A 12,475-nucleotide genomic window follows, 5' to 3' on the forward strand; every position below is an offset into this window, starting at 1 on the left:
CTTCATTCAATTAGCTGCTTGACATGTATTTTTTAGTTAATTCATGGTGAAGATCAGCAGTGGTCAGAGTGGCAGGTGCATTCTGCTACCTCTTTGAATGCCAATTACCAGTCTTGGGTAATTAGAATGACTTATAGACAAGTTAATCAGAGAGATCAAAGCCTAATACGGCTCATAGAACTGTCCAATACTATTAAAAGTCATATAGAATAGTCTATGTATTTAAATAAATTTATATTCCTTAATTTATTTAAAATTAAAACACATATCCTTATGCTTACTGCCTTAATCTTAGTGTAAAATAAAACGTGTATATCATGATATAGGGGTATATATAATATCCTTAATACATATAATTGACTTCTATTGACAAGCAATACTAGGAAATCATAATATATGTTTTTGAAATACTGTTAATTATAACTTCAAATATTTTCTGTAGAAAGTTAGTGAGCTAAATCACATTTATTGTTTAAGACTTCCTCACCCCTTCCAATGTTGTCTTTCTTGAAAAACTGGAATCTTTGTTTCTGATAATTAGAATTATATATCATATGTAGCTCCTATGTGCTGTGGTTATCAAGAAACAGCACTAATTATGGTGTTCTTTTAAAGTATCTATATTAGCCACATCCTTGGCATATTGCTTTTTTCCTCTGATTCATGAATTTTAATTATTTTAGATATTTTTTAGGTAAGTAACATCAATACATTATATATTATATATTTAATAATTTAATATTATATATTATATATCTCTAACAATTACATGTATTTTTGCGACTGCTTACCTCCTGTCTCAAATGCATATGTGTTTGTATTTGAGTGAGCACACGCACACACACACACACACACACACACCACACACACATAGGCACACACAATGCATATATTCGTAAATCACTTTCAGGAGATAAGCAATATAAATCAGTCACTAATTAAGCTGGTTAGACACCGTAAATTGTTCTGAATATTAATTCTGTCAACAACATACATTCTGTAGGATGTTCCTATTGAGACTGTAAGACCAAATTCATAAAGTATTTAGCGATGGTGGTCTGGGCCAGACAGTGAGCTGACTAGGCAACAGACATAAACAGTGAGTCAGACTTGGTTGCACTCACCACTGAAGTGAGAGTCAGGAGTAATGCACAAAATACAGTCAATTCAAGTATAATTGCTAAATAACATGATGCGAAGAATGGCAGAACAATAATTGTATATCTAGTTGACAGTTACATGGGGGTTCATTATAGCTTTCTTTCTCTGTTGGTATATTAGGAGGGGACTAAATCTATTTTTTTAAAGTAATCTTCTTGTGGAGAAAGTGCCTTAGCTTAGATGGAGTGTGTGTAATCAGCCAAGTGAAGGCATGTGTGAGGAAATGACTGCGGTGGTATAGAGAAAACAGCATTCTCAAACACTGGCAGTGAGGAGGCACATGGCACCTCTGGGCAAAGAACAGCATGTAGGTCAAGGTGAAGTCATAAGAGATGAACCTGAACACCAAGCAACACTCAGATCACTAGGGGTTTTCAAATCAAGTTTGGGTTTTTATCCCGAAAATACCTTGTACAAGACCAAAGTTTGTGAAGGAGCATGTTACCTAAGTAGTAATGTATTTTAACAATAACATTTACATTTTCAAGGCATTGGATCAATACTTTGGGAACAATTTTCTTTGTATGTGAAAAACAGAGACTTTGAAAACATGATACATGAATACAAAAAGCTTAAGACACTTCATAAGAAGGCTGGACAGAGTTTCAACTGGTATTTCTAAAGACAACGTTCATACAAATTTAGTAGAAAGAGCCATAGCACATTGTACAGTCACATCTCAAAAAGATTTATGGAAGTATGAGGTGGCATGAATGCTGCCTGGGAAGTTAGTTTGTCAGATACGTGAAAGGCCATACAAATGGTGTGGAAGTGCCTGTTCTGGAACAGTCTTCCAGAGAGACAACTACGTGAGAGACAATCAGTTATTCAATAGGTCTTGTTTGCTTGAGTTTATACTAGACATAAATTAAAACAGTCATGAAAGAACAAGATAAAAGGGCTAGTTATTAAGGTGACCCATACTTAGTTTGTAGAGTCCTTCAAGTTTTTTTAGAATTTTATTTGTTGTGAATACCAGTCATTGCTGCATTTTATTGATTCTTACATTTCCTTTGATCTGAATTAACATTGTACCATTCCCAAATCTCCTAAAAAAGTTAATCTAAACAGTGCAATGAAAATCCAGTGGCGTTTGTTAAAAGCACTGCTTTACAATTGTGACTTTATGCCTCATTCCCCAAAGTTACGAAAAATACCTAGACATCTGCAGAAGTAAATTTGCATGCAACTCTTTCTTCTTCCTCTAAGATTATTACTGTCTGTCAGCACAGAATACTTCAGAAAATAACTAACAACTTGTAGAAGGTAATGAGATACCAGGGAAAGTATTGATTTTTAAGTTTATTAAAAGGTAAGAGAGAAAAGAGATAAAATAAGATAAATATAATGTCTGGATTAAGTCAAAGATTCTACATGAAAAGTTAGTAATCAGTCCTGACTTTCATGTCTTTTGCAATAAGAAAATAACATCCTCTGTGTAATGGGACAGATTCAAGTAGAGGCATTTAGGCTCATAAATACCAGATGATTGCAGAAATGTGACTCTAAATGGATCACCTGGATTTACTTTTTCTTCTGTAAAGTAATAGTCTTTATTTATATTGTTTGGATATCTTCTTTATTTGAAAATATAAATCACCCATCAAATGTCAAAGACAATATTCACTGCTATGGTATGGCGAGTGATTTTAAATAATTTGTTAGAGGACTTTTTTTTTTTTTGGTTCTCTTGAAAGAAGTAGAATATAGGTTAATAATTATAACATTTTCAAATTATCCTTCTGTTTAATTTTGAATGTACTGTGTTATTTTACCAAAATTTTAAAACCTCAATGAAGTGTTAAATATTAGAACTTTTAAAACAGTAAAATGCCATCTGAATAAAAGATGCTCTAAGACACTCTGAGGAAGAACATAAACGATTTTATCTTTGAGAAATAATACAGGAAAAGGAGATCTGAAATAAAACCAGTGACTACTGTCTATAGAAGGAAGAACTTTTATTCTATTCATTTATTAGCATCCTATTTTTGTGAGGTAATTTGTAGACCTATGATTGGATATTTATGAGTGGAATTTGGGATCCAACTGCAAAATATAAGATGCACAAAATTTAAATAGAGTTTTTTATATAGAAAATATAATAAATACAATAATTTATTCTAAGCTATGTGAAGAGAATATATTTGCCCACAATATAGAAAAGATAAAGAGATGAATGTAGTTTGGAATACAAACAGAATTCTAGTTAAATGTATTAATTTTCCCTTACTTTAAACACCAGCCCCTTTTGATTTTTACCAATAATACATAACGTCTGGATTAAGTCAAAGACTTAACATTGAAACCTGGATAATTACTCCTGGCTTTCATGTTTTGGCAATAAAAAAAAGAATGTCGTATTTAGTAACGGGACATGTATAAGTACAGATATTTAAATTACAAATGTCTAACAGTAGAAGAAATTTGACTCCTAAGGATTATATTGATTCTAAATATATGTTGACTTTCACTATGGAATGAAAGAAGAATTTGTGGAAATAAGTAATTGACATTTGGCATTTCTTGAGAAAATATTACACACAATAAAGTAATAGTGAATAACATTTCACAGATTAAAGAAAGAAGAAAAATATCTGTGTCAATGAAATATATTACTCAAAATTATGATTTTACCTTTCATGGATGGTGATTTGCTTGGGAATTATTTTTTGATGTCTTTCATGGAAAGCAATTTTATTTAAACTTAGCTGCAAAAGGTCTGAACATCTTGAAATATTAGCACTGTTACTGATTGAATTATTAAGAATTTTTAAGTTCTTAAATAAGGAGCTTATTAAATAACGTTAGTTGCTTGCTTCATTACTACTATCTAGTCTTTTCTTTTTCAAACTATATTTCAAGTTACATTAAACACAATAGTGGCATTCTACCTACAGATTTTTCTGAGCATCTAGGTTCCAGTGAAATTTAATATCCACATAAAATATTTATTCAATACATGCTTATTGTGCATTTAGTACAAATGAGGCTCAATGCTGGGTACTAGGACACAAGGATAAAGGTTTGTGATTGATAAGGTTTTTTTTTTTTATTTAACTTTTATTTCTTATTTCGCTTATTTTATTTTTAACATGGCAAAAATATGTACAGCACTTAGAAATGAAAATCAGAAACTTTATTTATGATATAACCCCATCTTTGGAATTCACCAGTGAAGGTCACTAAATTAAGAAGCTAAGTAGAAGTCAAAAGAAGCTGTAACATTTTATGATGGTTAGGTATTAGCTGAGAAAACTCAAGTTAATTCTGCAAACTAAAACAATGACATAAAGGTTAGCAAAAGTAATCCCACAAGGATTAATTGTGCAGTGTTATGAAGAAGATCTTTCTCTTTTCTCACTAGACTGCAGATAACCCTAAATGCATTTTGGTTATTTTTAGAAGTATTTTTAAAATCATCCTCTGACACTTGGAGATAATAAGTATTGCCAGTATAGATGCCAAATGGCCAACTATTTATTGTAATTAAAAAATTACAAGTGATAAAATCTGTTCAGTTATGACCATTGTATATAACACTCTTTATGAAACATATGTGTGATGTGTATCATACATACATGAAAAGAATAACAAAGCAACTCACAATTTAACAAAATGTGCTATTCCTATTATACTATATACGTTTATTATATAGGTTAAAATACATAAGTAAAACACTTTAATGACTATATATTTATGCCAACAATTTATGCATTTACTTTTATGATAAATAATATGTATCATATAGGATAAAATATTAAGAGTGTGTATGTATGTGTATAAGAAAGCTTTCCAGAAATGTAACTTAAATGACTTCACAAATTTCTTTGCACTTGTTTGGATTTGCATAGCTCATTTACACTAATAATCCGGAAGAATAAAGAATAAAGTCTCATAAGATTCTTCAAATTTTATTTAATAACCTTAAATATAAAATTTATTCAACATAGATACTAATGCATTAAATTTTACTATTTTTTGAGATACATGAAGTATAATGTCTTCTACCATAATTATCAAGGTCTGTTTCACCTTGAAATAGCAGTTTTCAATTTTGCAATATATATACTGTACTTTAAATTAAATTTTATGAAATATGTTAATCTGACATTGTGGCCAGATTGTGTGACAAAAAGTAAATGCCATGCATTTTAGAGGAACCATCAATTTACTTTATAACAGTTTAATAGTTTTGTTTACTATTATTTTTGATCTTCAGATAACTTAAGCAGAAAACCAAGAACATTCAAAAAGAAGTCTAATTTTTATTTGTTTAAATCACGAAGGATTACATTTCACAGAGGAAGGCAATGTCGAGGCCGGTGTTTAAGGCTTTTGGCTCTAGCAGTTACTATTTGCGTCCTTTCGACAAATGACTTCTCTTCGTCTCTTTTTTTCTCATTTGTAAAGCGGGAAGATTGTAATAGAATGCACCCCAAAGAACACAAGGAGGAGAAATTAAATAATCCACAGCCAATGCTGGTAAGTCGGGGGCAATTGGTAAACATCAGCATTTTTAGCTGGTGTTACCATTTTGAATACACATACATGCTTTTCATCGTCATAATTTCCTGTATGTGATTTTTTTTCTCACCTTGATAATATTTTGGTCAAAGATAAGAGAATGAACAATAGATATTCTTTAACCTATAGTTTTCTCTAAAAATGATTATCTTATGATTTTGGTGCAAGTTGTCAGATTTGAATTGTACCAAAGATTTTAAAAATGATAAAATCCAATGCATGTCAATTATACGACATGGACCAAAATATACCAGAAGGACAAAGCAGCAAATTTGTTTTTCTCTTCTCTTAATTGTGTCCCATGAAGTTAAAGGGTGTAAAAAAGTAATTTTTTAATCTCTAAAAAGAATTATTTTATTCAATTTTTTATGACATACCAAAATTATTTAATTAACATTAAATTAGATAATTAAACACTTACTTTACATTCAGGGAATAGAGGCAGAAAATGCCATTATAATTAAATAACATATATCAGGCAATTCTATAAAATGTTCTATATTCTTGATATATTACTAGGTGTTTTTCATTGCAAAATTAAACTGTTGGTCCTTATCTTTAAAAGCATAGAAGCCCAGAGCAATACTGATGATACAAATATTTAAAGAACTTAGAAACAACTGAGAAAATAAGGAACTAATACCAGTGAAACAAAGTTCGTATTTGAAGTACACCCTGGTGGGATTAGACCTTATTTACCCTGAGAACTGTGATTGTATTACCTGCAGAATTGAATGGATGGGTATTATTGTATGCTTTGTATACAGGCAGGGTTCAAAAGTTCACCACCCTCTTTTTGCCCAGGGTTATGTCTGCCTGTTTGGATTTTCCTCCAACCTCGCTCTCCCCTCACCCTGCACAGACACACACACCCATGCACGCCCCTTGTAGTTTCTGTGTAACCTGTACTTTGCTTATCTCCCTGTATCTGCACTTGGATCTTACCTCTGGCACACAGATTAGCTGTGACCCTCAGCCTGGTTATCTAAACTCCACAAGCCTAGTTAACTGGGATCATTTATTCATTGGAACAATAACTAACTCATACTTCTTTTGTCAAAGATATGACCAATAAATTGGTAAGTAAACTGTTAAGCTACTTTTATAAGGGTCACATTTTTGCTTTAAAATACTTCTATTAATCCAATGAACCTATATATTCCTATAGAAAATGTTCAGGTAAAAAGAATCTCTGTGAAATACCCTAAATCTGAGACTTTCAAAAAATGTGTTTTATAAATACATGTTATAAAATGCCTCCTCCAATGAAAAACTGCTGCTTTGAAAGAAAACTCTGAAGTCAGTGAAGATTTGATTAGAGGCAACTTCTTTGGAAAACTACCTGGTTTGCAAAGGTGACAATTTCCTTCTTACTCGGAAATTTGACGATACTTAAATATCTTATTTTCTTCCTATTTCTCTGAACTCCCTTGTCTCATCCTATGTATGTTTTCTTTGTCCTGTTATCTTGCTAAACAACAAAGCCCCTCATGCCTGAAAAATTCTTTCCCTTTGAGCCTGCCAAATCAAGGCCTTCTGCAGATTCCTTTTCTGAAGTTTGCAGTATGCACTAGATAGAACATCAGTTGAACAACAATAGACACCCCAGAAATAGACTGATAAATAATAGATGGACAGACAGAGAGATGGTAAAAGCTGTTGACTCTTTCCTTCCATAGGAAAAAGAGAGAGAAAAACGAGCTGGAAAGATGAATAGGGAATGGAATAAAAATTAGCCAAACCTTTAACCATTGAGTCTTTTCTTATAATTCATTCATGCACTCTACATAAATAATAGCCAAGAAATTTTTTTATTATGTGTAATCAAAATATTAAATAAAGCTAACATTATTAAATGGATTAAGTTTCAATGACTAAGCATAGAAAGTAACTTAATTAGATGTTAGTATTGAGTAGTAACTTAATTAGATGTTAGTATTTACCACATGTAAAGATCAGTGCTTCCAGATAAAATAGCTAATATTTATACCATGTTTACTGTGTCCTAGGCAAACTAACATCCTCTACATAGATTAATTTATTTAATTCATACAAAAAAAGAACTGTAAGGAAGAGACTTACTAAAGTTTAGGGTGGTTAGAGACATTTGTAATAGGATAAAGAACTTGTCTAAGTTTATTCAGTTTAAGAAGCAGAAAGTCTAGATATGGATACTAATCATTTGATGCCTCCAGAGCCAATGCTCCAGGCCCTTATGCCCAAAGTCCTAGTGGGCATAAACAGCAAGACATGTTTTACAAAAAGACAAAATAACTTCTGATTTGAATGGCATTGTTTTATGTTCAAACATTATTAGCCAAATATAGTGTTGTGTTAAATTATTCCTGAATCAGATTTTTTTTGCCTTGTCCAGAGAAGGTTTTAATATAAGATATTATCTTGCTGGTATGCAGACAATTTAAAAAATAAATATATTTTGCATAGTCTCTTAATAGATATTTCAACAGAGCATTTTGTCTCATGTATGTCCTGCTACATCATTTCACCTCTGAGAAAGAAGGTAAAGGTTTAAAAATATGTAAGTAAAAGATACTTTGTAAAAATTACCCTTAATTCCACTGTATTTGCCTATTCATCTGTGCACTTGAAAACTACTTACTTCTAAACTGTCAATTCAAAAAAGGAAAGTTTCATTTTCCCACATTCATCTTTATATCTCTCTCCAGTACATTACAGTCTTATATTATGCATATATGAAATAATTATTTTGTGCAATGTTTTAAAATATAGGCTATCTGCATTTGTCCAGTAGAAGTGATGCTTTTTCTTTACATGTATGTACTTGATATAAAATTAAGTAGTGTTTTTATGTTACCGAAAGAACTTATTTAGGAATGCATCTTTTGATAAATTATAGACTCATCTTTTTATCCTCAAATGTTAGATTGTGTTTTACAAACTAATTTTTTTTTAAAAAATGTGTATTATTTTCTTTTCCTATATCACTAGGGAGAACCATTCTTAACAAATAGGATTAGGATTGGTATTTCACATACATATATTACCTTTAAGACTTTAATAATCGTATAAGCCCAGGTTTAAAACAAATATCAGTAGATACTGGCTATTAAAACTGAACTGCTCTGAGTTCAGATTTCCTATCCAAGTGGAAGGAAACTAGGAAACTCAAAACAATATGTTCTAAGAATTTTGAAAATTTATCCTTAAGAAAAGATCTTTATATTTATGTGACATATACTCAGAAATTATAAACACTATTGTGAAGATTTAAAAATAGTATAATTACCTCAAGGAACTAGAAAAGGAAGAATGAATTAAGCCCAGAGAGGGAAGGAAATAATGAGGTCAGATCAGAAATAAATGAGAGATGAAAAAGTCAACGGAACAGGTCAACAAAACTAAGAGTTGGTTTTCTGAAGAGAACAACAAGATTGAAAAATCTTTAGCAAGGCTAACTAGGGAAAAATGAGAGATGACACAAATTAATATAATTATGAGTAAAAGAGGAGACACGACTTATGCAAATCAATAAATGTAATACACTACATTAACAGAATAAAGAGTAATAACCATATGATTATCTCAATAGATGGAGAAAAAGCATTCAATAAAGCTCAACATTCTTTCATGATAAAAACTCTTAACAAGATATTACATAACTTTAATATGTTGAGGGAATGTTCCTCAACATATTAAAGACTGTTTATTTGACAAGCCCGCAGTTAACATCAGACTAAGTGATAAAAGGTAAAGCCTGGATGGAACTAGAGACTATTATATTAAGTGAAGTAAGTCAGGCAGAAGAAGACAAATGCTATATATCACTTATTTGTGGAATCAAAAAAATAGTACAAATGAACTTATTTACAAAACAGAAACAGACTCAATGTACAGAGAAAACATACTTATGGTTACCAAAGGAGAAGGGGGGGAAGGATAATTAGGAGTATGCAATTAACATATACATACTACTATCTATAAAATATCCAAAATATACAAAGAACTCATAAAATTCAATAGCAAAATAGCAAATAATCCATTAAAAAATAAATGAGCAAAGAACCTAAACAGACATTTTTCCAAAGAAAACATACAAATGGCCCACAGGTGCTGAAAAGGTGCTCAACATTTTTAATCATCAAGGAAATGCAATTCAAAACTACTAGACCTCACCTCACACCTGTTAAAATGGCTATTATAAAAAATGGCTATTATAAAAAAGACAAGAGGTAAACGTTGGCACGGATGTTCCACCTTATACACTTTGGCTGGGAATGCAGATTGGTACAGTCACTATGGAAAACAACATAGCAGTTTCTCAAAAAATTTAAAATTGAACTACAGTATGATCCAGCAATTCCACTCTTGAGTGTATATCCAAAGAAATTGAAATCAGTATTTTGAAGGTATATCTGCACATCCATGTTCATTGCAGCATTATTCACAAGGCAAGATATGAAAACAGCCTAAATGTCCTTCAGCAGATAAATGAATGAATAAAGCATATGTGATTTATATGTATATGATGAAATATATATATATGATGGAATATACATTTAAATATATATATATATACACACACACACACATACTCACTACATATACACAAAAAGTTTATATATGTGATGAAATTTTATTCAGCCGTAAAAAGAAGGAAATTCTGCTTTTGTGACCACGGATAAACCTGGAGGGCATATGCTAAGTGAAATAAGCCAGACAGAGACAAACAAATACTGTATACCATTTCTATGTAGAGTCTGGAAAAAAAGCCATTTTCATAGAAACAGAGTAAAATATTTGTTGTCAGGAGCTCTGGGGGGGAGGAAGAAGTGAGGTGAGGCAGGTCAAAGAGTACAAATTTTCTGAGTTCTGTGGATCAGCGTAATAACTGTAGTTAATAATATGGTATTGTATATTTGCAGTTGCTGAGAGTAGATCTTAGCATTCTTACCACACACACACACACACACAAGTTAACTATGTGAGGTGATGGATGTGTTAATTATCTTGGTCTTGGTAATCATTCCACAATGTACATGTATAGCAAATCATCACTTGGTACATTTCAAAAATATACAATTATATTTGTCAGTTATTCTTCAATAAAGTTGAAAAAAGAACTCAGTTAACTATTTATACCTGGTTTAGGGAAAAATAGAGGAAGACTTCACTACTCTCTGTTTTCAAAATGTTCAACTAGTACCCCAGCTCCCCTGCCTGACACACACACACATACTCCAAATTAGAATCTAAAGATAATTGCATTTTTTAAAATAACTTATAATTTAACAAAAAACACAAGGAACTAGGATTCTCTTATGAAGGCTACTTGGCATGCTTGATATGCAAGAAATGTCACGCTTGTCAAATTCCACTGCAAAAACACGCAGGTTCCCAATCTCTAAAGTCTCTTTTGGAGTCCTTAACCAAAGCTGAATTTCAGATATGAAGAATATTAGTCTCCAAAGGATATGCCCTGCTGACTTCTTTGCCTGTTAACAGTATTAAATCATCTTTGAACAGAAACCCTTTATAGTTTATCATAGCCTGGCAGCCCAAAGAGACAGGTAACTTTTATTTGTGGTCATTCAGGTGGGGCACCTCAAGTCATTTTGATATGCATGTGTTTCTATAGTGTAGTTTTGAAAGAAAAGATTATGTTTCCTTTTTTTGTTCTTAATATAAATATATCCCCTCCTTTGTTTTCTCCCTAGCCACTCTCTTCCTACCTTGAGGAGAAATCTCATATACCCTGAAAACCAAACACCAAACAAAAACAAAACAAAAAAACTAAAAAGAAACAAACAAGCCAGGAAGCCAAAACCTAACCATTTTAAAGAAAAGAAATGCAAATTAAAGGAGAGCTGAATGCTTTAATTTCCTTCCCACATTGCATAGCCTCTATCATCAAATTGGATTATCTAATATAAAGATCTATCAGAGTTAGGCAGGTAGTTCACGTATTGTGCTGTCTCCACAATGACTTCTACAGGAGCAGGAGAACACAGCCGAGCACTCTTGCTTCATAGTTAAGCCAGGCAGGCCTCATATGCTGTTCGTTAAATACCTCCACTGTGTGCATAAGTAGGCCAGTTGTTTACTTCTAAGTTATTTTGAGCTTCAAACTAGACTAAACCAAGAAAATATATCACTTTTATTTGTTCGCTTGAAAAAGGGAAAGAATCCAGAGAAAAATGGCAATTTTACAAATTTGGTGATCAACCAATAGCTACAAAAGTGTTAGAGATATTAAAGTATAAAATTTATATTCTTACTGAGAAAATACTATAAAGATAACTAAAATTAAGTGAAAATAATTTTTAAAGTGTGGGAGAATTAACCAAATGGTGTTTTACTGGTGATTTTAAACAGCAAATTAAAATTTATTTTTCCTTCTGTCCATCAGGTATAGAAAACTACTAGGTAGCCAAAAAAAAAAAGAGGAGGATAGAGAAGACAAGAATAATTCTTCCAATGTAACAAAAAAGAATGTATCTGATATGAATTTAATAAAACTAAAAAAATCTGAATTTTAAAATGTGGACTATGTTGTTCATTATTTTTCTGATTTTTTTTTTTTACATTTCAAAATCAGTAACAATGAAATAATCTGGAATATTCATTTTGGCAATAATTGAAAGGATTTTTTAATGGAGGAGAGTTTACATATTTGAAGTGAGTGAAGCAAAAATAATATTATTTCTTATTTTGGTTAAAATTATTAACAAAAGAAATTCATTGCCTTTTTTAAATTTAAGCAACCATCTCTACTATAACTGGAAAAAAACTAGCTTGAAATTACATT

At 31.3% G+C, this 12,475-nt stretch overlaps 1 long non-coding RNA gene across 1 annotated transcript in view; it reads left to right on the forward strand.

Moving 5' to 3' along the window:
- LOC140700870 (uncharacterized) overlaps window positions 1-8,222 on the forward strand; it is a 31,069-nt gene extending 22,847 nt beyond the window's left edge. Inside the window, exons 4-5 of the long non-coding RNA XR_012079591.1 lie at window positions 5,575-5,646; window positions 8,134-8,222. This is a non-coding gene — a long non-coding RNA (uncharacterized lncRNA). The remainder of the gene's footprint in view (window positions 1-5,574; window positions 5,647-8,133) is intronic.
- The last annotated feature ends 4,253 nt before the right edge of the window (window positions 8,223-12,475 follow it).

This window comes from Vicugna pacos, chromosome 13 (assembly GCF_048564905.1).
Source record: "Vicugna pacos chromosome 13, VicPac4, whole genome shotgun sequence".
Classification (NCBI taxonomy): Eukaryota; Metazoa; Chordata; class Mammalia; order Artiodactyla; family Camelidae; genus Vicugna; species Vicugna pacos.